Genomic DNA, 17,846 nt, shown 5'->3' with positions numbered 1-17,846 from the left:
TCTCCCCAGGACTGGAGTCTGAGGTCTCCAGCACTGGGTGATTTTAAATCCAGTTGTCTATAATTCAAGCCCTTTCCATCCCTTCGGCTTAATGCCTGTGGCAGAGAATGCCTCAGTTTTATCTCCAAATAGAGGGCTGCTTTCAATTTTATTTTCCTTTGAGTCAGCAATATCTAAAAGCACTGGAGTCAAAATTGCTTAAAGTACATAAAAACTCAGCCCCTTTAATAATGCACGATTGACAATGCACAAAATGCTAGAATTTTAGATCTCTTCTTCTTCTCCCTTTTTCCGGCTCTTAAATATGTTGCTTATTTTCACCCCCAATACAGTGCCACAGGCAGTGGAATTCCTGCACACTCTTCAGGGGTGCCTGCTATCTTAAGTCTTGTGCTGGGCTTTAGTCTCTGTAAATATTAGCTTCTCAAACTTGTAATGCCATTCACTTGCCTTTGGGTCTGGAAACAGAAATCATTGTGGGAGGTGGGTGCTCCCAGTGGATAAGCAGAGCCTCTCTGGGGGCAGGGACCATCTCTTTGACCTTGAACTCAATTAGCTGCTCCAGGGCTACCAACTTCATAACATGTGTCAAACATGCATTCCATTCATCCAGAATCTTCTAACACTGGGAATACTTAGGTCCACTCTCAAGGATACCTCCTCTCTACTGTCAGTGCGTAACCCATAGAAAGCACCCCCTCTCTAAGAAAAAAACCTGTGTGCACCTGGCTGCACTCCTGGGTCAGAGTCAAGGTCTCCCCCGCAAGTGGCAAACATTCCCAGTATTGACATCCTCAGAAGAAGCAGGGCATCAGCAGTAAACAGAAATTCAGGAGGCGAGACTTTGGCAGGAAAGAGAACACTTGAATTACAACCAAGTGGGAGGGGGAGGTCCTGTTCGATGGAGGAGGGCAAGCTGGGTTTAGGCAAAGAACCAACCCGTGTAGGGACCCTACACTGAGGCGCTTAAAGCCAGTAAGACTCCAAGGTCTGACAATAGGCAACCTGTTTCCAACACACGCTACTTGGCTGTTTTATTTGGCCAGCCTAGGGTTCTAAAGGGCAATGTAACCATGGAGCTATGTTATGCTTGAACTCAATACAAAAAGTTTACACTGACTATTTTAAGCCTACCCATGTCGTCTCTTTGAACCACCTGGACACTGTGGACATCTGAGTTTGCGATCTCTTACCAGATAGATGTTTATTATCCTTTGGCTATTTCCCTTCTGATCACTTAGCACAATCTTGCCTAAAGTTTCAGCTGAGCTCAGCTATGTGTGCCAACTGTACAGTTAATGAGGGCTTCCTTGAGGCCATGCAAAAAGGAAAACTGAAAAATTCCTTAGATAACTATGCCTTAAATAACTATTCTAGAACAAAAGTCTAAAAGCATTATACAGCAATATCAAATGATACAGAATGATGTTCTTACTACCATTCTTCATAAACACACAAGTAACTTTTATACAGCTGCCTTTAATAATGCCCTTCCAGGAGTTCCCGTTATGGCACAGTGGTTAACGAATCGAACTAGGAACCATGAGGTTGTGGGTTTGATCCCTGGCCTTGCTCAGTGGGTTAAGGATCCGATGTTGCCATAAGCTGTGGTGTAGTTTGCAGACATGGCTCAGATCCTGCGTTGCTGTGGCTGTGGTATAGGCCGGTGGCTACATCTCTGATTAGACCCCTGGCCTGGGAACCTCCATATGCCGTGGGAATGGCCCTAGAAAAGGGAAAAAAAATTAATAATAATAATAATAATGCCCTTCCATAAAAGCCAAGGATTTAACTTTATAGCCCAGTTCAGCAGAGGCGAACCAAAAGCAGATACCTGGATTAGTCCAACAGACACTCTAGCCACCAGATTAGTCTTAGGTGAAAGCCAGTTCTCCTCAGAGAACATATCACACTTTGTCGTGGCCATCTTTGGGCATCTGTCTTTATAAATATATACAATGATTGCTTTGGTTTCATTATAGCTGGAAGGGTATCTGTCTTGCTCAGCCCATCCCTGTCCTCTCTGACCTGCCTCTTGCCCACAGGATTTGGCCTCTGCAGCTGTGGTTGCCCACCTCTGGCCATGAAGACTGGGTCAGGGAGAGATACCTGTCCCCAGAGGAGCCCACCATTCTGTCCCCTGGCACTGTGAAAGAATGTAAATCAGCCTCTGTGGGGCAGAGACATGTCAACTGGCTGCTGGAGTGGGGAAGGGGCAGCTATGTGACATGCAGCCTGGAGCCAATGACAGAAATGGAGAAAGCCAATCTGCAGAGAGAGAAAGAGAGAAGAGTCAGGCACACGTGTAGCAAGAACCAGAAGATGGAGGTGGAGAGAGAGAGGGGAAAAAAAGAAAAGAGTCTCCTGCAGGCAGATCTGCTCTTGAGACCCAGCTGCCTTCCTGCTCTCACAAGTAAAGTGTGAGCTGTCTTTATTTTCTGTGTTGATTTAAGCAAACTTCAAGTTCTGTCAGTTGCAGCCAAAACAAATAGTGGTGAAAACACACTGAAACCAAGTTCTTTGTCCAGATCATTACCATGAATTCTTAAGCTTGCCCAATATTCTGAGAATGCCACGCTGCCAATCTCGTAATGACAAGAGGAACACAAGCCTCCCCATCACACTTCTTCCCCAAGATAAAATGTCACCAGAGCTATCAAAATGGCCATAATTCCAGCTGCCAGATTTAGCCGGCATCCTGTGCCTCAGAGAACAGGGCTTGCCTACCAAGTTCAAGTCAGACCACTAAAAATGCAATCTCAGGGACCCCTTCTTGGTCTCTTCTCAACACTATGCTGAGCTCTCATAGCTTTAAATATAGTTTAGATGCTGTTATCTCCTAAATGTTCATCTCCAACTGGCTTCTCCTCTGAGAAGTTAGGTTTCCAACTGCCCACCCAACATCTCCGTTCGAATGTTTACTAGGTATCTCAAATATAACCTGTCCAAAACTGAACCTGTGCTGAGATAAGGCCTGGAATATCTGTTCCCCTAGGTCTTCCTCATTCTTGACTCCTTTCTTGTGCACTTCACAGCCAAGCTGTCAGCAAATCCTGGCCCCACCTTCACAATATCTCCAGCATCCTTTTCTCCCATATTTGCCTAAGCCTTCATCCCTTCTTGCCTGGATCATGGCAATGGCCTCCCAACTAGGTGCCCTGCTTCCACTCTAGCCCCTCTTCAGACTCTGCTCAACACTGCCCGCATGATCCAGATCACATCACTCCTGCTCCAAATTCTTGCTCAGAGTAAAAGTCAAAATCACTACAGACTGCCTACAGTCTGGCCTTCTTGCTGTACTTGGAACATGACAGGTAAGCTCCTGCCACAGGGTCTTTGCCTGCCTTTTCTCTCCACCTGAAATGTTCTTCCTCTCACTATCCACAGGGCCCATTCTCTCAATTCAATCTTTTACTCAAATGGTTTCTCAGTGAGACATTCCCGGAGCCACACCATTGATCCCAACACCATCCTGACATTTTCATCCCCTGTCCCTGCTTCCTTTTTTTTCCTCCTTAACAATTTGCCACATTACAACATCATACATACTGTGCGTATTTATTATCTTTCAGGCATTAGAATGTAAATTCTGAGAGCAGGAGTTTTTGTCTATTTTGTCACCATTGTATCCCCAATACTTAACAGTGTCCTGTACACAGTAGGCACATCATATTTGAATGAATTAAGAGAGTTTTCAGCAGAAGAATACCATATGAGCCTTACATTTTAATATGATAACTCTCACTGGGTTAAGCACAGGCTAAAGATGGACAAAAGCAAAAGCAGGGAGACCATTTAGAAGCTGTGCATTAATTCAGGACCATAAGGTACGGCCATGCAGGTTGCATACTGCACAACTCCAGTGAAAGGTGAAAAGGTACTCCCTGGAAATATATAAAAGAGCTGCCATCCCTGGTGGAAACCATGGAGGTGATTAGATGTGGTCAGAGTCTGGCTGTGTTTTGAAGGCAAAGCCCACAGTGATTTACTGACAAATAAATGTAGGCTATGAAAGAAGGAGCAAAGATATTTCCAAGACTTCAGGGGCAAATGCAAAAAATGACATTAGTACAACTGACAGAATAAGAACAGATAAGTGCTTACCACCTTCCAAATCAATGTACAACCCAGGCAGTCCCTACAAATCATATCTCCAACTATACTTTCCTCATGTATTGGTTATACCATTTCTCAATAAGCCCTGCACTTCCCAAGTCTTGTGCCTTGCTCATTCAGCACTGAATCTGAGGTCCCCTTCATCCACCAAATCCTGTTTCAAATAACACCTCCTTCAAGATACCATTCCTAATCCCCTAAGTCAAAAATCAGTCCCTTGCATGGATAAACAATGAAGTCTTACTATATAGCACAGGGTACTATATTCAATATCCTGTGATAAAGCATAATGGAAAATAATATAAAAAAGCATATATATCTATATATATATATATGATTCACTTTGCTGTACAGCAGAAATTAACACATTATAAATGAAATATACTTCAATTGAAATAAAAATCTCAGGAGTTCCCATTGTGGCTCAAAGGAAATGACTCTGACTAGTACCCATAAGGGCACAGGTTTGCTCCCTGGCCTCGCTCAGTGGGTTAAGGATTTGGCATTGCTGTGAGCTGTGGTGTAGGTTGCAGACGCGGCTCGGATCTGGCGTTGCTGTGGCTGTGGTGTAGGCCAGCGGCTACAGCTCAGATTGGACCCCTAGCCTGGGACCTCCATATGCTGTGGGTGAGGCCCTAAAAAGTCAAAAAAAACAAAACAAAGAAACAAAAAAAAAAAAAACAAACCACTTCTTGCCTGTATTCGCCTGTCACTTCTTCCTTCTGTGCCTCTGAAATAGCAGTTAACTTAGGCTGGGTAGTATTAGAGGTATTTCTGTTTATAAACAGCCCATGTCAACCTGGAACGTCAGTGCCCCACAAATAGCACCCACGTAATGTTTCACTGCCCTCTGCCTCCTCCAAAATAACAACTCTGGTATCTGTCAGGAGGCAGACACTGTAAATGTGTATTGAGAGATTTAAAAGCTATACACATTTCAAAGGTCAGCTGCTTCTCCCGCCCGCCTCGGGGGGATATACCCCGTGCAGGGTCAAGCTCAAATACTCTGGTACAAAGTAGGCCATTCGATGCGTCAGAAAGGATTCTGGCAGCCGGAAACCCGCTGTAATGAAACGTATGCCTCTGCAAACCCTCACAGGGTTAGACCGTGACCCTGCATCACCTGACTCTGGACAGACTTAGACTGGAAAAAAAACACGCAGAGCTCAACGGCCTGCGCAGCGCCAAGCCCTCACTCAGTAGGGCGCGGCTGGGAGGCGTGCAGCCGGCGTCTCCGGCGAGCCCTAGCGCGCTGGCAGAACGCAGAACTCCCGAGACGCGCAGGCGCCAAGGGCCCGCGCCGTGTGCAGCACCGCCAGTCGCAGGGCCGCTGTCCCTTACAGCCTACCAGAGGCTGGGAGCTGAGGGGGCCCGGCCAGAGTCGGGCTCCCATTGGCTGAGACGGCACCGCCCAAACAAAGCCCGAACCCTTGCAGGCCCGAGCCCACCACTCCACCCTACCCCCTGCATTCCCCACCTGTCCCCGCGGGGGACCTTGCTCAGTTTCTCCGTCCGTGCGGTCCTCTATATCAACAGCCGGCTCAGCTCGTGCTCAAGAAAGCTGGACCAGCAGTCTGCCGCTGTCCAGTATCTTTCCCGAGGGCACAGCGGGAGGGGAGGAAGCACACCCTCACCAAGTCCTCGAGAACGGAGCCTTGTAGAGGACGCGGAAGGAATGTGGACAAAACCGGGAAGATTTGGTGAAGAAGGAAGCAGTGACTAGTACAGGGGCCAGAAGTCAGTACTGCTCGGCTCAGCCTCTGACTACAATGTTACCTTGGGCGGGTTTTTCTCCCGCCTTGGGGCAGAGTTGTTCTTTTGTAAAAGACAAAAGGCAGGGAAGGTAGTGCCTAGGGTTTCGCCTGGGAACCTGGGGACTGCTAATTCAACTGAGCCTCCTGCCAGGCACATTATTCCGAAAAATAAACGTCAGGCTGAGCTCCCTGAGCATGGGCAGAAGGCCCAGGAGGGCGGCGGACAAGGATCACTTGGAGAGCATACTGTCTGGGCGGGATCCGTACATCTTTCCACCCTTATCCCGGCCGCGGCTGCAGGGCCAAGCCTACAAGACTTAGTGCCTCCTTCCCCACCCACATCCCAGCGACCCCGCACAAATCCAAACCGACCAGAGGGCGCCTGCGCATCACTCCCGAGCTGCAGAGACGCGGACCCCTCCTCTTACCACAAACCAAAGGAGGGTGGGGGTTGCAGTACTAAGGGCTCAGCTGGTGCGTTCGCAGTAACCCGGCTTTCGGAGGGACTAGCGTTCCCCTCTTGTACCACCGAGTGAGGTCGCTACCGCAGTTTTCTTCTCAAAATCCCCTCCACCGTCTCCCGCTCCTGCGGCTTCCAGCCTCCCCTACACGAACACGACTGCAAACCGTGGGTTTGCCGGTTAGGGCTGTGCAGGGCGGAGCCCAAAGGCGGGCGTCGCTGGGGCGGGGAGCGCTCCCGTGCCGCCTCCTTACCTTTGCCGCATCCGGCCTGGCCCCCCTCCCGTATAGGGTACCCCCAGTCCCTAGGCGCCCACCCCGGGATTAACCCCCTGCCACCCATCCGTTTTAGCCCTAAATCGCGCTCAAATCTCCTCCACAGCCATCCCGATTCTGGAATCGGCGATGAAAGATTTCAACGCCAGGCGTTGCGGGTACGGCTAGGTGAAGGTACCGCTCCAGGAAGTGAGAAAACCTGGTGAGGCTGAGGCTCCTTTCAGGTCCTGTGTCTATTTGCTGTCTTTAGAGCTCATTAGGGTTGGTTGATTTTTAAATTTGTCTTTAGATCAGATGAAAATTTTTTCCCCTATGGTTTTAAAAAATAATGGCCCAGCTTCCAGAGTTTAAACAATAGAACACCAGAGGCCAATCCACCACAGATCAGGATCCCCTGCCAAGTTTCCAGGATGAGAAACAGGCCAAGGAGAAGGAATCTATCAGGACAGTTAAGTGGCAGCTCTATGTTTAGGTCAAATGACAGAGGGGGCCTGAATGGAAAGGGACAAGGCAGATGAAAACAGGAAGGAAATAAGGCCGGGGTGGAGCTTTAACGAAGCCTGTCAGCTGTTATGTGAGCTTCTAGAGGGCTGAGACTGTGTCTTCCTTCTTCCACCTGGTCTCCCCCTGCCCATCTCCTGGCACTTAAGAATTTTGAAGACTGGGAGAGCCATGTAGGTAGGATGAACTCGGTTCTCTGTACCCATTTCACACACTCAAGCTTGTTTCAGTGCTGTGTTTCAGAATAGTCACTGGTATGGCATGCCACAGCCACAACACAAATGATTAGACTGGGTCACCAGGTTACACCTGGAGGGTTATGCATTGCCAGAAAAGCAGTTAACTAAAGAAAGAGTTAATATTTCCATTAGGGAAACCATAGATCCTGACTTTAGACTGAGAATTAATGGAAATGAAGCTCAATTTATGGAAGACCAGGACAGAATTGTTCACCAGTCTATGGTGATATCAGACTCCACCTGTGGCTGACCGCACACCTTCCCAGCCTATCTTCTTCCAGCTTTGCTGTGGCTACCAGCTGCATACCGGTGTGACAGCCTGAAAGCACCTTTTCTCAGCTATACCTGGTTATCTTCCTCTCTGGGTACTTCTCAGTCACTGCAGCCTGGGCCCCCTGCAGAAAGCCACAGCCCATTCTGCCACATGCAAAAACCTGGAAGTGCAAAGAATTAACACTTCTGGGACAGCCCTAGACCAAGGCAGACAGACGCTGGTAGAGAAACAGTCCACTGCTCCGTTCTTCCATTGGGCAGTTCTAAGGTACATTCTGTATAGCACCTAAGATGATAGAGCCCTGGGTGCCCACGGTAGTGCCCAGCTTGATCAGCTCAATAACACAACCTTGGATTGCCTTTCTCTTTCCTTCCTGTTAGAGTAGAAAATCAAAGAAGAGGTAGGAGGCTGCATCACTGAGACTTCAAGTGAGTTTTATTGACCAACAGACTGGCCAGGAGCACTGAGAGAGAACTACGGCTCCCCTGGTGCTTAGGGAGCAGTTAGTTATATAGGAAAAGGGGTAGTTTGTATTTTGAGCACAGGTTTGTTCTTGGACTAAGTCAATATTCAAGGGTTAGGGGGGAGGCAATCTCCTTAGGAATATTGGTTAAGGTTTGGGGCAGGGGGTAGAGGGAAGTTGTAAAGAAACATCCCATGACAAATGACTATTTAACCAGTCTCCAAGGCAGCTCCTTGTTGGGGGAGGGATCAGCCTTCTAGATTGTAAGTCTGATTAGAGTTTTGGTGGCGCCTAGCAAGTCACGTCCGATTCTCCACCCAAGACTTCCTTAACTGTTTGACCCTTTCCAGTCCTCCACTCCTATTCCTTGGGATTTGTTCCCAAAATAAAGTACCTCTACACAAGTTCTTGCTCAGAGTCTGTTTCTTGGGGGGGAACCCAGACTAAGCCAATGGTTATCTCAAAAGAAGCCTCTCGGCCCACCTTTCAGGGTCATTCTCAGCAGACTTATCCCAAGTCTGCTAATGAGCAATCCATTTGTTTGAGCTTTTGCACTTTTTATTCTCCAGTTGCCCCACCCTCTAGGGTACCATTAATAAGCTCTCAGACGCAGGCAGGAAGTATCAGAGACTCGCAGGAGAACGGGGCCAGCTGAAGGGCTGGGTCTAGGTTAGGGTTGGACACAACAATTCTCAGCCCCACCTTAAACCTTTTCCCTCCTTCCAAGGTGGGTCTTGGCTGCCAACTTTTTTTTTTTTTTTCAGGTTTATTCATGTATTTACTCTCTAGAAAAGCTGTTGGAGGAAATGCCTGTTAGCACATGAGAATGCACTTTACATTCAGTTTACTTCCAGCAATAATTCAGCATTTTTGGAAATTCATAAATTATTTTTTAGGGCTACACCCGCATATGGAGGTTGCCAGGTTAAGGGTTCAATTGGAGCTGCAGCCGCCGGCCTAGGCCACAGCCACAGCTATGCAGGATCCAAGCCTTGTCTGGGACTTACACCACAGCTCACAGCAACATTGAATCCCCAACCCACTGAGCGAGGCCAGGGATCAAACCTGCATCCTCATGGATACTAGTCAGATTCATTCCCACTGAGCCACCATGGGAACTCCAGAAATTCATAAATTGAAGGCATTATAGATGACAGAATTTTCCAAGTTATAACTCTATGTAAATACAAAACATACTACACTAGGGAAATTTTTCAATATCATGCAAGATAAGGATGTCCCCTTTTAACCCTATTCTTCAACTTTATAGTAGAGATCCTATTGGCTGCTAACTTGAAACTAGAGAAACTCTGGAGTGGGGTTGAACGAGGAAGCAGAGACTGTGTAACCCAGGTCACTGCCAACATAGCATGTGCCAAGATAATGTCTCCTTCCTGCCCTCCCCTCCCCCTGCCTCCCCTGTAAAACAGTTCCTCTGCCCAGATACAAGGTCTCAGGACAGGGTCTTTGGCACCTAGCACATTTCATCTCATTTCCATGTCAAGAGGGTGCTGCTGCAAATTACCGAGCTAGGTTTGGGGAGAAAGAGCCCTTAGTCAGCCTAAGAAGGGAAATGAGACATGTACTTAAGCTAAAGGAACTATTAGAAGCCCTGTAAGTCTGCTAAAAGAGAGACATGTAAGTGTAGTGGGGGTTCTGGTGAGGCTTCAGGACAAGTTTTGGAGGAGGGTGGCATCCTAAAAGACTCTCCATTGGAAAGAAACCCTCAAAAGACACCCCCTCCCCAGAGAGACACAAGGTTTGCTCCTGTCCCTATGTCAGCTCCTAACTACCTCCTTGAATCTCAGCTCAAGCCAATCATCCTCCTAGGCCCCAGCCCTCCCCTGCTAGAACTGGCCCTGCCGCATCTCTGAGTTGAAACTGACAATATTAACAGCCTGAACCTGGCCAGAACACAGATGGACTTGAAACCTACATTTTAAATTAGCACTCACCCGATGTCTGGACTTACCAAAGTTCAGGTTCTTTATGCCTCCACGCAGAAGGATTTCAGAGAGAGACAAAGTGATTGGCAAGAAATAGATTTATTAGGATAGGACACTTGCGAGAGAGGCAAGCGGACAAGAAAGGAGACTCTGCCCCGAGGATCCGGTGGGCTACACTTTCATCATCCAAGGGGAGTGGGGGTGGGGAGTGGGGGAAGACCGCCTCTTCCTCTTTCTTGCAGCAGTAGCTCCTCCTTGGTATCCGGTGAGGTGTGTATTCAAATCAGCAGAAGGGTGGTCCTCAAATTCTTGCCCTTGGTCTGAATCTGAAAGCAGGCCTGATCCCATCACGCCTCCAATAGCCGAGCAAGCCTGCCTTGTGCTGATGGCTTTCCTGAGCAGTTATTAGTTTACAGTGATCTCCCAACGTTCCCTAAGTTTCTCTCTTTAACTATGGTCCTATATCAGGACTTCTACAACTACCTGTGCCTACTCCATTCCTATCAGAATGACCCTGCTGTTCTCTGCCTCCCGCATTGTCGAATGCCAGGTGGTGCAGGTTAAATCCCTTAGCCAGCCACCTGGAAGCCCTCCAGGAGTCCACAAGTGCTGTGCTAAGTTCTAGAGGCTTACAACACCATTTACTATCCCAAACCCCTCAGGGCTTCTGTTTGATGCAACTGAATTTTCTTTAAAAAAAAAATTTTTTTTTTTTAGCTAAAAATCATACTCTTAATCAGCAAAATTTTAGAAGTGTCAGGTAGCTTTTTCAATAATTGATAGTGAAGGAAAGAAAAAGCCCAATGTATTATTTTAAACAAAGCTGTGCTAACTCAGAATCTAGTGTACTGAAGAGCCCTGGAGCCTGTAGTGACTATGACACTGAATTCTGCCCATGGATGAGCATTGGAGGGCCCCAAATTCTCCCTGCAGTGAATGAGCAAGTAAAACAAAGGCTTGGACCTTATGGGGGAGAAAGAGGGGTGTAGCAGGAATCCACATCCCCACTCCCTTTCTGTCTCTTGACTCTAATGTATTTAATTAAAATGATTGTTTAAGCCACAGAGTTGTGCGTGTGTATGTGTTGTTTCTTTTTGTGTGTGTATATTGCGGGCGGAAGGGGCAGTTTGGAAATTTAACCAAAGTTCTTCTGAGATAACTGGTATCTTTGAAAGGGTAAAGTATAGGGAAATTAAAATATCTGCATCCCGACCTCTGCCCATCCACCCCAAGCTACAGAACCGCATGAAACACCTTCCTTCCTGCCGCTTAGCTCGATCTAGCCCTTAGATCCCAGGCATTGCACTTTGTGCTGGGAAAGCAGTGCTAACCCAGGGCAGGGTCCCTGTCTTCAGTAATACGACTTAGTTAATGACCGTTCACTGTGTACCAGATACCATGCCAAGTGCCTTATGTGCATTATTTCACTTAATCTCTGCTGCAATCCTAAAAGTGACTAAAGATTATACCCATTTTCCACCTGAGGAAGTTGAGGCCTAGCGAGGTCAAATAATTGCCCACAGCAACAAGGCTGGGAAATGGCAGAGACAGATCCCATGCAAGTTTGTCCACTCCAAAGACTACCAACTGTCCTAAGGTTGCTACTCTGGAAAAAAAAAAAAATGATGAAAATCCCAGTTTATAAGGCTATTTGGACAACAGAATTATTTTATAACCAGTTGAGCATTGTTTCTGTGAGTAATCTGAACAGAAGCTGGAATTGCTCTGTTATACTGAAATTCCTTTCAATACCCATGCCAAGGTCTGATGCCCTCAACTAGGAAACGTAATTATAGGTCCTAATTGACAATAAGAACTTTGAAAGACAAAAATATGGGACAAAATCCTCAACCCTGAAATCTGACTTAATTCTGAACTACAAATTCTATTTTTCAAGGAATAGTTAATATGTTACAATAAACTGTTTTAAAAACCAGGATGCAAAACTATATGCTTAATATATATCCTACTGTATATAAAATAGGTAAGTAACAAGGTCCTACTGTATAGCACAGGGAAATCTACTCAATACTCTAATCACCTACATGAAAAAAATTTGAAAAAGAATGGATATATGTATACATATAACTGATTCACTTTGCTGGACACCTGAAACTAACACACTGTAAGTCAACTATACTCCAACAAAATTTTTTTTAAAACAACATATGCTTATTTCAATTAATCTTTTCATTTTTCCCAATGAATACGTATTATTTATATTTTATGTTATTGCTTCCAGGGACAGAGCTATTTTATTTTATTTTATTTGTCTTTTTAGGGCCACACCCACAGCATGTAGAAGTTGCCGGGCTAGGGGTCTAATCGGAGCTGTGGCCGCTGGCCTACACCACAGCCCCAGCAACGCCAGATGCGAGCCATGTCTGTGACCTACACCGCAGTCCATGGCAATGCCAGATCCTTAACCCACTGAGCAAGGCCAGGGATCGAATTGGCAATGTCACGGTTCCTAGTTGGATTTGTTTCTGCTGCACCACAATGGGAACTCCCCAGAGCTGACTATTTTAAAAGGGAAATCAAATTACAAAGTTGTTGCCTCCCATTTTGGGTTGTTAGTACCTCTTTCCAAAGGCCTATTTGTTCCTCTCCAAACCCCTCCCTCACACCAGGCTCTTCCCAAGCCTTGAAGGCTTTCCTTCTGCTAATAGTCCTCACGCTCAGCATTCTCTCACCTTGACCAGCTGTGGCAAGTCTTCTTCAGCAATAGTGGCTCAAAGGATTCTCTCTAGGCAAGTCACAAGCCATATACACCTGGAATCCTCTTTTTTTTTTTTTCTTTTTAGGGCCACACCTGCAGCATATGGAAGTTCCTGCAGCTTGTGGCAACATCAGATCCTTAACCTACTGAGCCAGGTATTGAACCTGCATCCTTAGGGAGACTATGTCAGGTTCTTAACTCACTGAGTCACAATGGGAACTCCCACCTGGAAGCCTCTTAACTCTCAGTTGATAGGGTGTAACAGACACCCCTGAAAACGTCTTCCAGGCTTTATGTGTATAATTTTAATGCTTGTCTTTAGCTGGGAAGGGAAATTCTCACATTCATATGATAAGCAAGGCCAACTAATGATAAAATACAATATTTAGAGTTCTGGATGTTTGTGTGCTGGTCATTGAACAGGTAAAGTTCAGCTTTACAACTGTTTGTTTTAAGCTTAAAATGTCTGTGAGTTTGGCCCTCCTTCAAGCAGAGGGTCAAGGTAGGTGCTGTTGCTTAGGGATACATTGAAAAAAAAAAAGATGCCAAAGGGCAGCTCTCCCTGCCAGGCATGTGTGGGCATACATGAGCTTAGGAACAGACCTAAACAGAGTAAGAAATATCCAGAGATTGCCCTGAGCATGACCCAGAATCTGGACCCGATCAAGATTGTGAGATGGTTTTGGACAGGGTCAGCTGCAAGAAAATGGGACCAAAACATACCCACCCCTGAAACCTCCCAGTGAAGGTGAGGAAGAGCACTGTCTGGAATCCAGAAGACCCCTTGAGAGCATCCCTTAGTATTACCAGACCCTGTGACTCAAGTCAGTGGAAAATTACAACAGCTGAATTCAGGCAGCACAACTAATGGTCTAGAGCCTTCCTAAATGAAGGTTTGGGTCACCCCACCAGGTAAAGAACCACGAACTGCTGCGGGCAAAGGGAAGATGGAACGGGCAGTGGAAAAATGTAATTAGAAATACCAGCTACTGGGAGTTCCGGTCCTGGCACAGTGGTTAACGAATCCGACTAAGAACCATAAGGTTGCAGGTTCGATCCCTGGACTTGCTCAGCGGGTTAAGGATCCGGAGTTGCCGTGAGCTGTGGTGTAGGCTGCAGACGCAGCTCAGATCTGGTGTCGCTGTGGCTCTGGCGTAGGCTGGCAGCTACAGCTCCGATTCGACCCCTAGCCTGGGAACCTCCATATGCTGTGGGAGCGGCCCAAGAAATGGCAAAAAAATACAAAAAAAAGAAAAAAAAAAAAAGAAAAAGAAAGGAAGAAAGAAATACCAGCTACAACCATGTGACCAGTTACAGAACAAGGACTGTAACTGTCTTGAGAATTTCTTCCTTATTTTTTATAAAGGTGGGTGATGTCTTTCTTTTCTCTCTTCTCCTCTTAACATGTAACATAAGATGCTTTGACTCTACATCATATGCCATACTATTGCTAAGGTCACATCACAGCGTTTAAATTATGGGATATCAAGGAGAAGAGTGAACATCACCCAAAGGCCTATTTGTTCCTCTCCAAACCCCTCCCTCACACCAGGCTCTTCCCAAGTCTTGAAGGCTTTCCTTCTGCTAATAGTCCTCACGCTCAGCATTCTCTCACCTTGACCAGCTGTGGCAAGTCTTCTTCAGCAATAGTGGCTCAAAGGATTCTCTCTAGGCAAGTCACAAGCCATATACACCTGGAATCCTTTGCATCCTCTTTCGGGGAAAGGGTTAGTGCATTGCTAGTTGTATACAGGATAGTTGTATCTGTAGGTCGAATTACGACCTTGTTATTGCCTTTATGGGGAGAATAAATATGGTTGAAGGAGATGTGTACGGGTGCCAAGTTGACAAGGGGTGAACTATGACGGTTAATTTTATGTGTCAACTTTGCTAGGCCAAATTGCCCAGATATTTGGTCAAACATTATCCTGAATGTCTCTATGAAGTTGTTTTGAACGAGATTAACACTTAAATTGGTGGACTTCGAGTAAAGCAAATTACCCTCCATAATGTGGATGGGCCTCAGCCAACCAAAGAAAGGTGTCCATAGAGAAAGACTGACCTCCCCAGAAGGAGAAGGCATTCTGCTGGCCGACCACCTCCGGACTTGATACAAGGTACAGACCTTGGTACACAAGGTACAGACCTCTTTCCCTGGGTCTGTACCTTGCCAGCCTAACCTAGATTTTGGACTCCAGGTCAAGCCTCCGCAAATGTGTGAACTATTCCTTAAAATCAGTCTCCGTCTCTCTCTTTCCATCCATATAAGCTGTTGATTTATTCCTCAGGACAACACTGACTAATAGACCCACTCAGAGTAGTCTGCTTCCCTGATTGGACCCTAATACGGCATTGAAATAGATTCTTCTAGGGAGTTCTCTGATGGCCTAGCAGGTTGAGGCTCCTGCGTTCTCACCGCTGTGGCTCTGGTTGTTGCTGTGCAGTGTAGGTTTAATCCCTGGCCCAGGAATTCCCACATACTGCCTGTGTGGCAAGAAAGAAAAACAAAACAAAAAACAAACAAACAAAAAAAACTGAGAGAACCTGAAATAAACGTTGCAACTCTCATTTAAAAAAAGAAAAGAGGGAGTTCCCGTCGTGGCGCAGTGGTTAACGAATCTGACTAGGAACCATGAGGTTGCGGGTTCGGTCCCTGCCCTTGCTCAGTGGGTTAATGATCCCGCGTTGCCGTGAACTGTGGTGTAGGTTGCAGACGCGGCTCGGATCCCGCGTTGCTGTGGCTCTGGCATAGGCCGGTGGCTACAGCTCCGATTCGACCCCTAGCCTGGGAACCTCCGTATGCCGCGGGAGCGGCCCAAGAAATAGCAACAACAAAAAAGACAAAAAATAATAATAATAAAATAAAATAAAATAAAAATAAAAAAAGAAAAGAAAAGAAATAGGTCCTTCTAGGAGTTCCCATTGTGGTTCAGCAGTACTAGTATCCATGAGGATGTGGGTTCAATCCCTGGCCTTACTCAGTGCGTTAAGGATCAGGCATCACCCCAAGCTGTAGCGCAGGTCACAGAGGCAGCTTGGATCCTGAGTTGCTGTGGCTATGGCGTAGGTCAGAGGCTACAGCTCCAATTAGACCCCTAGCCTGGGAAGGTCCATATGCCTCACCTTCAGCCCTAAAAAAGAAAGAAAGAAATAGCTCTTCTATTCTGTAATTGGTCCCTCTTTCTGTCTGAGAGGGCAGGACTCAACAGGAGCAGGGAGGGTCCTTACTCACGGGCCTGGGGCACAGCCCAGAGGGGGGCAAGTTGGTCCCAGGCCAAGCTGGGACATGGCAAAGCTTGCTTTTCACCCTCTCCATCCCCTGAGGTCTCTGCGGTGGTCACTGCCTTCCAGGGGCTCACAGTCCAGAGAGGGGGACACACAGGTCTGCAGCTTGCTCCACTCCAGAGCAGCAGGGGCCAGACAATGTAAACAGGCAAAACTGTGATGCTCTGGGAGGATGGAAGAGGGAGCTATTCCTTCAGGTTGGGGCCAAGGAACGGGCTTCATGGAGGAGGTGACTGCCTTGGATCTCAGACTATCACACATATAGGATATTTTTCCTCCAAACTTTTATTTTGAAGGAGTTTAAACATGCAAAAAAGCTGAAGGAAGAGGGAGTTCCCATTGTAGCGCAGTGGAAATGAATCCGACTAGTATCCATGAGAATAAGGGTTCGATCTCTGGCCTCAATCAGTGGGTCTGGGAACCAGCGTTGCCGTGAGCTATGGTGTAGGTTGCAGAACCCGTTTAGATCTGGCATTGCTGTGGCTATGATGTAGGCCAGCAGCCGCAGCTCTGATTCTACCCCTAGGCTGGGAACTTCCATGTGCCATGGGTACAGCCCTAAATGACAAAAAAAAAAAAAAAAAAAAAAATGAGGGAAGAATATAATGAGCATCCACATAGCCACAACCTAGATTCACCAACTGTTTGTCATGTTCCAATTTATACACACACACACACACACACACACACACACACACACTTTGCTGAGTCGTTTGAAAATATTTTGCTGACATCAAAACACAAATATTTCAGCCTATAGCTCAAAATACAAGACAAGACAATTCTCCTAAACCATCATGATACTGTTGTCACAAGTCAAGAAATTTAACATTGATAATAATATGATTTAATAGTCCATATTCAAATTTCATCAATTATCCCAATAATATCCTTTACAGATTTAGAGTTTTTTCCCCTTAAGATTCCAGTCAAGAATCATGACTCATATTTGGTTGTCATGTCTCTTTAGTTTCCTTTATCCAGAACAGTACCCTGCCTTTTCTTTTGGGGGAGGGAGGGTCTTTCATGACATTGACAGTTTGATGATTCTAGGCTAGCAGTTTTGTAAAATATCTCCAAAGCTGGATTTGTTTGATCATCTTCTCATGATTGGATCCAGGCTAAATATTTTTGGTAGGCATACTCTACAAGTGATTCTACCTACTACATAGGACAGACTGAGATGGGGAAAGATACCCCAGACATAGGGAACAGCAAAAATGTTGTCCCTTAGGGGTGAAAAAAACCAACATGTCTAGGAATAGCTGTGGCCCCAGGTAGCTGCACTGTGATATGTGCCACATGGGAAGAGGGCAGGAGAAGGGTAAGTGGTGGGAGGATGGCCAGGGAAGTTTGGTCCATGTCCACTGGCCTTTGTTCAGAGGACACTGGGGAATCACAGCCTCTGGAGGCATACTAGCTTTTGAAAAGCGTCTCAAAGACCCAAAAGCCTTCAAGACCTAAATAAATGAGTTTCAAATGGTAGAATGTTGTCCCCAGAAGAGATTTTTCAACAATGGGGCTTTCCCAAGCACCCAGTACACAACATATTATAAACTGGGGAAAAAAAAGAAAGAAAATCTCATATTAAAAAAAAAATCTCATCTAGGAGTTCCTGTCATGGTTCATCAGAAACGAATTTGACTAGCATCCATGAGGATGCAGGTTCGATCCCTGGTCTTAGTCAATGGATTAAGGATCCAGCATTGCCCATGAGCTGCAGTGTAGGTCACAGACGTGGCTCGGATCTTGTGGCTGTGGTGAAGGCCAGCAGCTACAGCTCTGATTCAACCCCTAGCCTGGGAACCTCCATA

General features: G+C 46.4%; 1 protein-coding gene across 4 annotated transcripts in view; it reads right to left on the bottom strand.

Moving 5' to 3' along the window:
- BDH1 (3-hydroxybutyrate dehydrogenase 1) overlaps positions 1-10,202 on the bottom strand; it is a 44,900-nt gene extending 34,698 nt beyond the window's left edge. The window contains exon 1 of one of the 4 annotated variants that reach the window (XM_021070089.1): positions 10,055-10,202. The gene's annotated coding sequence lies outside the window, so the exon portion shown is untranslated. Of the gene's footprint in view, positions 1-725; positions 1,716-4,812; positions 5,281-6,298; positions 6,547-10,054 lie in introns of those variants that run through there. The other 3 variants (XM_021070091.1, XM_021070088.1, XM_021070090.1) reach the window with 3 other exon arrangements.

This window comes from Sus scrofa, chromosome 13 (assembly GCF_000003025.6).
Source record: "Sus scrofa isolate TJ Tabasco breed Duroc chromosome 13, Sscrofa11.1, whole genome shotgun sequence".
NCBI classification, from domain to species: Eukaryota; Metazoa; Chordata; class Mammalia; order Artiodactyla; family Suidae; genus Sus; species Sus scrofa.
The sequence above is the reverse complement of the archived record's forward strand: the minus strand, read 5'-3'. Positions and strand labels throughout refer to the sequence as shown.